Consider the following 13,559-nt stretch of genomic DNA (forward strand, 5'->3'; position numbering starts at 1 on the left):
TTAACTCTCGGGGCAGGTCCGAAGCCTTTTTACCATGTAACTTTCCCTAAAATGTAAAGACACTTGGTACCAATTCTATCTTTATAAACTACATATCGGGATAGAGAGTGCTTAACCCTCTCGAGCTCCCACTCATATTGCGTTGAGGTGAACTTATTTTCACAACCGTTTCTTCCTTAATGTAATGTAAATTGTCTCCTTCTACACTGACTGACAGAGCAAATGCAACACCAAGAAGGAGTGGTCAGAACTTTATGCCAATTGCAGGGTAGACTGACGTCACTGAGGTATGCTCATGATGTGAAATGCGCCGCTGTGCTGCGCACGTAGCGAACGATAAATGGGACACGGCGTTGGCGAATGGCCCACTTCGTACCGTGATTTCTCAGCCGACAGTCATTGTAGAACGTGTTGTCGTGTGCACAGGACACGTGTATAGCTAAGAATGCCAGGCCGCCGTCAACGGAGGCATTTCCAGCAGACAGACGACTTTACGAGGGGTATGGTGATCGGGCTGAGAAGGGCAGGTTGGTCGCTTCGTCAAATCGCAGCCGATACCCATAGGGATGTGTCCACGGTGCAGCGCCTGTGGCGAAGATGGTTGGCGCAGGGACATGTGGCACGTGCGAGGGGTCCTGGCGCAGCCCGAGTGACGTCAGCACGCGAGGATCGGCGCATCCGCCGCCAAGCAGTGGCAGCCCCGCACGCCACGTCAACCGCCATTCTTCAGCATGTGCAGGACACCCTGGCTATTCCAATATCGACCAGAACAATTTCCCGTCGATTGGTTGAAGGAGGCCTGCACTCCCGGCGTCCGCTCAGAAGACTACCATTGACTCCACAGCATAGACGTGCACGCCTGGCATGGTGCCGAGCTAAAGCGACTTGGATGAGGGAATGGCGGAACGTCGTGTTCTCCGATGAGTCACGCTTCTGTTCTGTCAGTGATAGTCACCGCAGACGAGTGTGGCGTCGGCGTGGAGAAAGGTCAAATCCGGCAGTAACTGTGGAGCGCCCTACCGCTAGACAACGCGGCATCATGGTTTGGGGCGCTATTGCGTATGATTCACGTCACCTCTAGTGCGTATTCAAGGCACGTTAAATGCCCACCACTACGTGCAGCATGTGCTGCGGCCGGTGGCACTCCCGTACTTTCAGGGGATGCCCAATGCTCTGTTTCAGCAGGATAATGCCCGCCCACACACTGCTCGCATCTCCCAACAGGCTCTACGAGGTGTACAGATGCTTCCGTGGCCAGCGTACTCTCCGGATCTCTCACCAATCGAACACGTGTGGGATCTCATTGGACGCCGTTTGCAAACTCTGCCCCAGCCTGGTACGGACGACCAACTGTGGCAAATGGTTGACAGAGAATGGAGAACCATCCCTCAGGACACCATCCGCACTCTTATTGACTCTGTACCTCGACGTGCTTCTGCGTGCATCGCCGCTCGCGGTGGTCCTACATCCTACTGAGTCGATGCCGTGCGCATTGTGTAACCTGCATATCGGTTTGAAATAAACATCAATTATTCGTCCGTGCCGTCTCTGTTTTTTCCCCAACTTTCATCCCTTTCGAACCACTCCTTCTTGGTGTTGCATTTGCTCTGTCAGTCAGTGTATAAGTCACCTCTTTAGTATGGGATTAGCCCTTGCATTAGAGGCCTAGCGCCAAGTAGGTTTTAAATAAAGTTTAGTAGGAGTGCAAGAACGCCTCCTCTCAAGTTGGTATTTTTAGAGGCCATGTAATTGACCTGTTTCTTTACTTAATAGGCCTCAGTAGGTTTGGTATTTTTACCCCTGTTTTCATGTACTTGGAGGACAGCTTGAAAGTGGAGTTTGGTGTGGCCTTTGATAGGCTTGAACTTAAGAGCGAGTTGCTCTTTCTTAAAATTTGTTTCTGCGTGCCTCGAGGAGGCTTTACTGTGTAATTGGGAGCAAGAGCTCCAGGGCATGATTGGGGTCTTCTGCCCCGTTGTTGAATCTTGTATATAGTAAAGTTGAGCTCATTGCTCAAGAATTACGTGTCTGGCTCTCGGAGCCCAAATCCTGTAACACTGTAATTGTACATTTTTGTTTGGTTGCTTTGCTACTCTGTACCTGCCACTCTTGTTATTTCTTGATTTTGCAAAGAAAATATAACCTTGTTAAATTTTATCTTAACTTTAATTTCGTATTTTGAGACCTGTTCATCCCCGCACCTTCTTTCACCTCTGCATATCCACAAAACTCGGTAACAATAATCATCATCATCATCATCATCATCATCATCATCATTCATTCATTCATTTCTGTCTCCATTCAGCCTTTCCAAACAACTGCAACTGTGATGTTGTTTCCTCTAAAAATGTCTTGTAATGTGAATGGGTTGTCCAGGAGGGGACAGACAAGTAGGTGGCTTGGGTCTTGTTCAGCACCACATTCAGTATTCGGGAGATAGTGAGTTCGAACCCCACTGTCCACAGCCCTGAAGATGGTTTTCCGTGGTTTCCTATTTTCACACTAGGCAAATGCTCGGGCTGTGCCTTAATTAAGGCCACGGACGCTTCCTTCCCACTCCTAGCCCTTCCCTATCCCATCGTCGCCATGAGACCTATCTGTGTCGGTTCGACGTAAAGCAGCTTGCAAAAAGGAAAAAGGCACCACATTCACACGAGGTGTCTGCGTTTGATGGAAGGATTCCCCATTTCTTCAGTTTGGTCTTGCATGGAGGGACGCTCACTCTTAAGCGGTGGAGAGACCTCCATATAGGGTAACGTACGTCGGCGCCAGGAGCAGTCTATGTTCAGTGAGCTCCTCCATCCATTAAGACGAGTTGTCACTGAGGTTCCTTCCAGTGGCGAAGTCCTAGCAAGGAATCTCTTGCAGGATCTGAGGCGAGACCATGCTGCTTGGTGACCATGGACTGGATGTTGCTTTGCTCTCTAGGCGTCTGCAACAGTGGCCCTCCGGATGGTAGATTGGGCTATTTCAACAATTGGTAACAATTTTTGCACTGGCGTTGGTATATGAAAAGAACCTCCACGAAGATTACAATTATAGACGTACAAAAAACGAATAGCAATCCAGTGTAGCTTGGGCAACGTCAGACGATGCAACGAAATGCGCTGATGGCTGACCCTTTCACAACCGGTCTCCATCCAAAAGGGATTGCACAAAGATCGCTATGTTTACACCACCACTTGTGTTTATCTCTTTAAACATCGAGATATTTTCTCGTTATAAAGAAGTCATTTCAGCTAATAATAATAATAATAATAATAATAATAATAATAATAATAATAATAATAATAATAATAATAATAATAATAATAATATCGCTATCTATTTTACGTTCTATCTTTACGGCATTTTGCAGCAGGAATTATTTTCCGTTTAAGTAAAGCTACCATCAATAGGCTGAAGTTTTTGAGCACCACGAAATGCCACTGGACAGAGCCGGATTCGAGCCCATTATCGTGGGAATAGAAAATAAACGACTAGTAGACAGTGCCATTGAGGGTGGCATGAGAAGGAGGAAGCCTTCAGCTGGCAGGCAACTCTCCGTGTATGATTGTATTTACAGTCCTCTTGTTTTACAGGTTCGCCACTTGGTTGCAACTTTCTTTGCAAGGACTTGAGAAACTCAAAAGTTAAATTGAGAAATGAAAGTAAAGGAAGATGGGAAGGAAGAAGTTAGACAGAAGAGAAGCCGTGAGATATAAAGATAGCACCATTCTCCACGGACGAAGTTATCACGTCCTTGCAGCCAAATGGACGAAGTGACACGTTCAATTTCGCCGCTGAAATTATTTTCTCGCAGACGCAAATTGTAATGAACTTATCTCGTCATGACGTCATATTCTGCTGTGCACTTACTATATCAAATATTGTATTTTAACATCATCTACTATAGATATTCTTCCTTTTTTTGCTAGGGGCTTAACGTCGCACCGACACAGATAGGTCTTATGGCGACGATGGGATAGGAAAGGCCTAGGAGTTGGAAGGAAGCGGCCGTGGCCTTAAGTAAGGAACAGCCCCAGCATTTGTCTGCTGTGAAAATGGTAAACCACGGAAAACCATATTCAGGGCTGCCGACAGTGGGGCTCGAACCCACTATCTCCCGAATATTGGATACTGGCCGCACTTAAGCGACTGCAGCTATCGAGCTCGGTAATGAGATTTCAGCGTTTATGATGTCATATTTATTATGTTTTTGGATTCTGCCTCTTCAACCTTATTTCTTTGGTTTTATGTGGTATAGGTCACACTTATTGTTAATTAAGGCTTCCCCATTGGGAAATCGAACAATTTAGACACGAGATTTCCACTTCCGGAGTGGCATATAGCCCTGAGGTTCACTCAGCCTACATCCGAAATAAGTAGTAGATTAAATTCTGGGGGCAAAGACTGCTGGACAAGGCGCTAATCACTCCATACAACATAGTAGCATGTATATGAATAGTGGAAGCAAGTGGTTCCTAAAAAAGTAATTAACCGTACTTAATTCTTACCTACGTAAAAGTTGGTGGAAAGCAGTTAACTCTAAGTCCATAACCATTTTAAAAGAATCACTTTTATTTATTTATTTATTTATTTATTTATTTATTTATTTATTTATTTATTTATTGATAAGGACTGTTTGGAGACGTTCCTACTTCTCCAAGGTCCTTCATGACCTGTAGGGGGATGGCTTTATTTCTATTGTTGCGAGAGTAACTCACTAGCTTGGAAATTCCAAGAAGTTAGTTCCTGAAGTCATAAGGAATTGTATATTAGAAGATAGAATCCTTCAATAGCTACAACCTCTACACGCTGGAATAACTTGATCGGTAATGTATACATTTATAAGCGACTTGTACTCGGGGAACGGATGTGCTCTTTGATGATTACTGCTCTTTCCCGGACTTTAATTGTATACATTTATTCATTTTACTTTCTTAGAATTACAGGGATGAAAATGTCAACATGTTCAATTATTTGTATATGTACTTAGATGAGCTAATAATACAGTTTCATAAACCTTACAAAAGTAACCACTGTTATCAGCTTGGTCGGTATTAATGACAGATAGGGGAAGTCCGTGTAATTTGGACCCGCGTGTAATATGGACCGAAATTATTTTTTGGTATTTTGCAAGTTTGAACACCCCCTGTATGAGGAAAGGTCAGCCAGACAGCCGAGGGTAACTTTCTTCTTGGAAGTTGCTTTGTTAATGGACATAAGGTTGAAGGGGGAAGAGGAAAACAATCTTATTACTCACCAGTAGCGCAGCCAGGATCGGCCGAAGGCTGGGGGGTTTATAGCTACAAAATGACAATAGAACACAATGAAGGTGCTTGTGCATGTGTAGTGCGCGCATGCAAGACTTGTCATCACAAGGACACTGATACAATATGTTGATATCCAGATTAAATGAAATGTCGTATGGCTTTTAGTGCCGGGAGTGTCTGAGGACATGTTCGGCTCGCCAGGTGCAGGTCTTTTGATTTGACATCCATAGGCAACCTGCGCGTCGTGATGAGGATGAAATGGTGATGAAGACAACACATACACCCAGCACCCCTCCCAGCGAAATTAACCAATGATGGTTAAAATTCCCGACCCTTTCGGGAATCGAACCCGGGTCTCCTGTGACCAAAGGCTAGTACGCTAACCATTTAGCCATGGAGCCGGACGATATCCAGATCGCAGCACACTACAAAATCTTACGTTAAAATACACAACAAGAACAACACGATCAAGTCCTTTTTTTTTATTTACTCTTTTTTTTTCTTGTTTTACAGCGAGTGGTATGTTCTGCTTACAATCTAAAATCAAACTTTGGAGGTTTCTTAGAAAATAGATTCAACAAATCTGTTGGTTCTGGGATTGTATCTCAGAATGTTTATTTAGTTTATTGTCAGTTTCTGTTCATTTTCGTTTTGTAAAATTTCCGTAGGGGTGGGGATTCTAACCCCCTAGAACTCCCATTGGCTACGCCCCTGATACGTCCCTTCGAAGCTTATATGGCGACAAGTAAGTGTAGGCTACTCTAAAGTAGTTATTTCAGCCAAGAGGGTGTTAGGCTTTTACAGGTACTGATGAAATATCTAGGTAAGTTTTAATAATTTCATTCATAAATGTTAAATACTTTGTATATTATTTAGTTTTTGACTAAATTTTTGCGTGTCGTGTAATTTGGACTGCCCGAGAGTGTCTAATTTGGACCGTTGCAACAATTGTAGTCTAATAATTACATTTCTTCGTAGTTTTACTGGTGTATCTAAAAGAACTTGTTTTATAATTTGAGGCCGACTCCGCGGTGTAGGGGTAGTATGCCTGCCTCTTACCCGAAAGCCACGGGTTCGATTTTCGTCCAGGTTATGGATTTTTACCTAGATCTGAGGGCTGGTTCGAGGTACACTGAGCCTACATGATTAAAATTGAAGAGCTATCTGACGGTATTGTATGTGGCAAGTATTATGATGACGATTGGATTCAGCAGTGCGATAGTCGCAAAAAGTAGGCTCATAGATACTGCGACAAAATTCAGGATGAATTGTTTTATCATTGTCCCACATTCCAAACGTGAGTACCACAATTCATAGTGTCGTATTTTATTATTTAGTATTTCATATTAAATACATTAAATAACTTATAAGTTCTTATATTTACAAGTCCAAATTACACAATCACCTGATCCAAGTTACACGCTAGCGGCCCAGATTACACGATAACAAATTTTACAATAAATATTACCTTTAAAAAATACTAAGGTTAATATTAACATTTATTTTCACCAAATTTGTGATACATTGTACTAATTATTGTGTATAAAATTGGAGAATTTTTCATTACGGTCAAGAGAGTTACGGACTTTTAAATTTAAGTGGTCCAAATTAGACGGACTTACCCTAATACAGAAAAAGAAATAAATAATATTTTTATATGTTGATATATATTCCACTTATTGTATTATATAACGATGTGCGACGGGGAATATGAAGAGACACGTACCTTAGCGTAATCCAGATCGTACAGCCTTTCTGTTCAACCTTCAATTTAAATAAACTTATGAAAAATTGAACGACTTTACTGCGGAGGAAAATGATAGACATTCCTTACACTTGGTAGAATAACACACACGTCACCATTTCCGGTGTACAGAATATCATTCTGAATGCAAGCACACCTGCTCAATCTTCTTTGGATATACTGAGATGTAATCGTCGATAACAGCTTGGCTTACAGCAAGTACTGGAGCAGAGGAAGCACTGCAAATATTTCTTTATACGAAAGACCAATTTGGTTACTATACAATGTTCTACATTCTCTGACGGTAAGTACACCTCTACACTACACGAGAAATTGCATATTCAGAACTTATAGAAATAGAATGTATGTTTTATATGTCATGCAAATCAAACACATACATCACTTTAAGAACAGTTTCAAAGGGTAGCAGCTATATTAAGGCACTCAAAATATGTGGATTATTCTAATGGATGCTTAAGTTACTTTTACCAAGAAAAAATATGGACAAGGAACCACATCTCCAAACCTAGGTAGACAAATTTCTATCCTAAAACGATTTTTAAATGTATGAACATGTATCTTTCAAACTTCTAAAACCACCAGCTTCTGAGGAGGTAGTTTTGTTGCTCCCATACTGACGTGTGGTTTCATGGACCACGTTCAAGTGAAACAAGGATATTTTGAAATTGGAAATAATATTTGTTACATTTTTATGCCCTAGTTCTTGAAAATCTCAGGATTATAAATTAAACATATTTTGTGTTTGGTGTAAGCATTTGCAACTTAAATATTTCACCAACATTCTATCACGGCTACGAACAGTGCCACATAAATCGATTTCACAGTATGATAATAATAATAATAATAATAATAATAATAATAATAATAATAATAATAATAAATATAAGAGTAGAAAATAAATTCCAAAATAAGATCACATTGTTAGTCCAAAATGATTTTCTTAGTTTATTCCAGTAATTTATTTTACAAGTTGCTTTACGTCGCACCGACAGAGATAGGTCTTATGACGACGATACGACAGGAAAGGGCTAGAAGTGGGAAGGAAGCGACCACGTCCTTAATTAAGGTACAGCCCCAGAATTTGCCTGGTGTGAAAATGGGAAACCACGGAAAACCATCTCCAGGGCTGCCGACAGTGGGGTTCGAACCCACAATCTCCCGAATACTGGATACTGGCTGCACTTAAGCGACTGCAGCTATCGAGCTTGGTACCAGTAGGTTCTTCCACTCTCTCTGCCGTTGGGAATTGAAATTCCACTTCAGCATTTGAGACCGTTCACCGTGTTTCTCCCTCCTCCTTTTTCAAGTTGTAAGAATTGCAAAGACGGGAAGAGCCTGGACGAATGAATAGAAGAAACATCATATCGCCCATATGAAGGAGAAGTGGAGTAAGAGGAAACTTCATACAAAGAAAAAATGAAATTGTAGCGTGATCCTAAGTCGTCAATTCGCCAATAATAATAATAATAATAATAATAATAATAATAATAATAATAATAATAATAATAATGTCTTAAGTCCCACTAACTAATTTTGACGGTTTATGGAGACGCCTAGGTACCAGAATTTTGTCCCGCAAGAGTTCTTGTACGTGCCAGTAAATCTACGAACTTGAGGCTGACGTGCCAAGTTGGTGTCAGAAAGCCAGCGCCTCAACCGTCTGAGCCACTCAACCCGACCACACAGAATTATATAGAGTAATAATGAAATGTTGTTTATGCCCGACTCGTTGGCTGAATGGTCAGCGTACTGGCCTTCGGTTCAGAGGGTCCCGGGTTTGATTCCCGGCCGGGTCGGGGATTTTAATAGCTTCTGATTAATTCTTCTGGCTTGGGGACTGGGTATATATGTCCGTCCCAACACTCTCCTCATCATATTCAGACAACACACTACACTACCAACCACCACAGAAACACGCAATAGTGCTTACATCCCTCCATAGAGGGTTGGCGTCAGGAAGGGCATCCGACCGTAAAACAGGGCCAAATCCACATGTGCGACGCAGTTCGCACCCGCGACCGCACAGGTGTGGGAAAAAGCGGCAGGAAAAGAAGAATGAAATGTTGTTTATCTTTACATAACAGTCAATTTTGTGAACTAGTTAAATAACACAAGTGAAATCATAAAAGAAACACTGAGAAAAACTGCCATGGAACAATTTGACCTAAATAAACTATTGTACGCGCTTTCTCCAAACACTACAGACATGCATGTTTCTGACATTCGATGTCTGCGTCCTTTACTTCTTGGGAAGTTAACATGATTATTTCCTTGTCGTATCTTTTTAACCTCATGTCAGTGGAATCCTCCAAGGGAAACTCTACTTTGATGATTGCTGCTATGTAATATCGTTGTGGCAACCGGTTCAGACGTAAGCTGTTAAGGGATGGAATATTGTTGACATCTTTTGCGAATTCATTAAACTAAAATTATATAATCTTTATAATGTGAAATGGTAACTAATATTTATGATTGTATTAAGAATTATGAATGCTTTTACCTGAAGCAATTTTTACCTGAAGGAACTATACATACCAGTATACCTAATGCTAGACATGAGAGAAATTTTCTCTGATTGAAGACAAGCTTTACGTGAGGAACCAGTATCTGGAGGGCAATGTCAATCCCATGTACCAACTGCTATAAGAAATTAACTATAAGTTGTATAACTGAGAATTCCTGACTAATCCTCTTCTTGCATCATAAGCAAAAAGAAAATTATTTAATTTTAGAACTTACCTAGGGATGATCAAGGAATACTGTTTATTACATACCTGAAACAAAAGAAAAGTAATTTGTACTCAGTCAAACAAATCAAGTAATTCACTCCTCTTACATTTGGATACAATGCAAGATTACAGAGTTATTCAATGTACAAGTAATACAATTACAGATGATAGACAGAATAGGAATGGGAAATGGTAGGGACAAAGAGATCAAGAAAAAAGGTGATGACTAAAAAAAAAGTGACTATTAGAGTGAAAGACATTGAGAACCAGATGGTCATGGGAGAATATAAGACCAAAAGAACATTATTAGGTTTCTGGAACTAGCAAAATGTTGTCAAGAAAGAAAGAAAGAAAGAAAGAAAGAAAGAAAGGAAGAAAGAAAGAAAGGCTTACGAAAGCAAGAAATATGGTCTGTTGGTTAAGGAATAAAGAAACAAGACACAAATCGTTATTCATTCTGTTGATAATTAATGAAAGAGGCCCATCCACTGAGAGCATGTAGGGTAGTAGACCACACGTCTTAATGGACAAATTTGGGCGGGGCCCAAGTCCATTTAAGCATAAGTCCATCGGCCAGTACGGCCTTGAGTGCTACTTTCGACAGGTTGGGTGTTGAACAGGACGGTTTTGAGTGAAGTGGTATGATTGTACCAAGGATGAAATCATAACTGGTCAGAATGTGACCTGCACCCCGTATGGGGAAAGAAAGTGACCAGGGATCTCTGAGGGACAGAGTCCGAGGTTTCATGATACCCAGAGAGGGAGTGGGCAGGTTAAATTCATGACGGCTGAGCCCTAGGAGTGGTGGTCACCCATCTAGTAGGTGACCACGCCGAATATTGCTTGGTGATCTGAGGATGGTGGGGAGTGGAAGTTTAGGCCGGAGAAAGAAGAGGAGGGGGGGGGGGAGAGTGCCAAGGCATACTTGATATTGGGTACAGGGTCTCAGCTACTCGATCCACTGAGGGGGCCCTGTCAAAAGGGGGGTAGAGGAAGGTCCCTAGTAAGGAGAGGTCAGACCTGACAGGCAAACAGCCGCAGAGGGATCGCGCCGCAGCGGCCCCCTGTCAGCTGATGAGCTGTGGGAAGGTGGACCTAACATTACATGAAGCCACGGGCACCGTGATAAGTCCTCTGGCCATGCCCCCCTCGGAAGACGGGTTGCCCCCCAGGCCGCAGCCCAGGGTTCCCCCCAGCAAGCCACCAGCCCCCCGGTGGTGAAAGCGGCAGGACCAGGAGCCCACCAGGGCCATACAGCCTCGGGGTTACATGGGTCGAGGAGGAATACCAGGGTGTGATCCCGTGACCAGGGAGAGGGAGGGGAAGCATTGGACTTGGGGTCAAACGCATTTGGCGGACCATTCAGAGAGGCTGCCTGGTGCCTGAGTCGTAACGGGTAGTTTTTAAAGTGGTTAACGACACGACAAGTCACGAACACAGGACACCAGGGCGCCAGACAATTTGCTCTTTGCTGGTGGGAACAGGAAGCTTGGAGGGCCGGACGGTAGTAATGTAGAGCCTTGGTGAGACCTCGTGGCGATTACATGATGTGAGAACTCTTGATTGGTCGCCGGGTCGGTCTGGAGTCATGTAGGGAGACTAATTTAGTTAAGGTTAAATATATGAATAGTGAATATACATTTTTACAGGGAGAAAGGGAGAAAGAATTCCATACAATTGTAAGATTATTAAATGAAGAGTGGATCTCACCGGGAAGAACAGGAAACATTTCTTGTATTATCAAAAATATGTGACAAAGGAAAATCAGTGGAAACGAAACAAGTTCAGTGGGTCCGCAAACTCACTCCGCAGCAAGCGCAGTGAGCTCGATCTACTAGCGGGAAAAGTTAGGTTGGCACCAATATCGTCCGCAGATGTTCAGTGTTGACTTTAGAGTTAGTGGGGGAGGGTAGCATAGGGTAGAATAATGGACTCGAGCGTTACAATACTGCCGACAGTGAATTCCGCTGCGTTGATGCTTTAAGTTGTGTTCTTGTCTAGTTCTTGTGGAAGCTTAATTTGGTAAAAACGCTTACCATTGAAGAGAGGAGTGTTTATAGTGGAAGATGTTTTCCGTGCTGCTGGATACTTCACGGAAAATGTGAGGCTGCAATTTAGTTTGCGTTTTCCTGATTCGAGGTGTCCACATCGTGACACAGTACGCGCTTTAATTATCAAGTTTTGTAAAACAGGTTCAGGTCATGATGAACCACGAACTAGTGGGCCAACAATTTTAACGGAACGGAAGCTTGAAGACATTTCAGACATCATATTGCGGAGTCCAACAAAATCAGGGAGAAAACTATCACAAGAGGCTAATGTCTCTTTTACGAAAGCACATAAAACCATAACCAAAAAACTGAATTTGTATCCGTAAAAAGTTACTGCCGTGCAACATATTACAATGTACGGACAATTCGAAAAGAGTAGCGTATTGTGAATGTTTTCAGCCATTTGTAAATCGACTTCCCAACGTAACTAATGCCCCTATACCAGAGATGGCAAACCTTTACCGACTAGCATGTCAATTAAGGTCTTGTCTTTACTTTTTACTGACTAGTGTGCCATCGGTTATATTGCTTGAAATCATCATGAAACCCCCTCATTTGACTTCATTTTGGGCATTAGATTGCATTACATATAAATCTATACGACTGAATGTTTCAGGATTAATTAATTAATTAATTAATTAACTAACTAGTACCAAAATAAGAGTGAGGACATAACTGATACTAAGATATAGTTGTATTCACGTATGTTTGTATTGAACAGGTGGACCACTTAAAACCAAATCATACGTAAATGGTGTCAATACGAATCAAAAATAAATAAATAAATAAATAAATAAATAAATAAATAAATAAATAAATAAATAAATAAATAAATAAATAAATAAATAAATAAATAAACTAATTTTGAAAACATCACTGAAAATTACATTTAAAACAGGTAAGTTTTAATATACAGTATACTTTTGCTTGAACCTAATAAAAATGTGTAAAAGATATGGCCATAAGTATGATTTGATTTTAAATGGTCCACCTATCTAATACAGCACGGTCGGGATCGTCACTACACAGACGTTTTGGAGTGTTTTAAAGTGCTTTTATTTATGTTTATGTTTTCAGAGGGATTCAGGTGTTTAATGTTTTTTTGTATCAATGATTATGACGGCTGATGATGACCAAAAGGTCGGAACTAGTACCAAAATAACAGTGTGGACACAACTGATTCTAAGATATAGTTGTATTCACATATGTTTGTATTGAATAGGTGGTCCACTTAAAACCAAATCATAGGTAATTGGTGTCAATACGAATCAAAAATGAAGCTTGTAGAACATGAAAATATAGCCTAGAATTGATTGAGACCAACGTCTTTATTAAAACGCCATGTTAAAGTATGCTATGTTGCTAGATTTTCGACCTATTTATTACATGTTAGAAACATTACTATGTTGGGCGGCGTGCCACAGAAGTCATGTTCGCGTGTCATCTAGTGTAATAGGTTTGCCATCCCTGGTCTAGGGTACACATCGCCGTGTCTTCGCTGCGGACGTTAGTGGTGCCAACCTAACTTTTCCCCTTACTAGATAGAGCTCGGTGCGCTCGCTGCGGAGGGAGTTTGCGGACGCACTGTAATAACTTAACTACTGAAGGGTAGGAAACACGTTTGCCCTATAATATGTAACATCTGATAATAATAATAATAATGATGATGATAATAATAAGAAGAAGAAGAAGAAGGAGGAGGAGAAGAAGAAGAAGAAGAAGAAGATCTATAAAAATACATATTTGATTTTTCATTAGC

Source organism: Anabrus simplex, chromosome 1, assembly GCF_040414725.1.
Source record: "Anabrus simplex isolate iqAnaSimp1 chromosome 1, ASM4041472v1, whole genome shotgun sequence".
Lineage (NCBI taxonomy): Eukaryota > Metazoa > Arthropoda > Insecta > Orthoptera > Tettigoniidae > Anabrus > Anabrus simplex.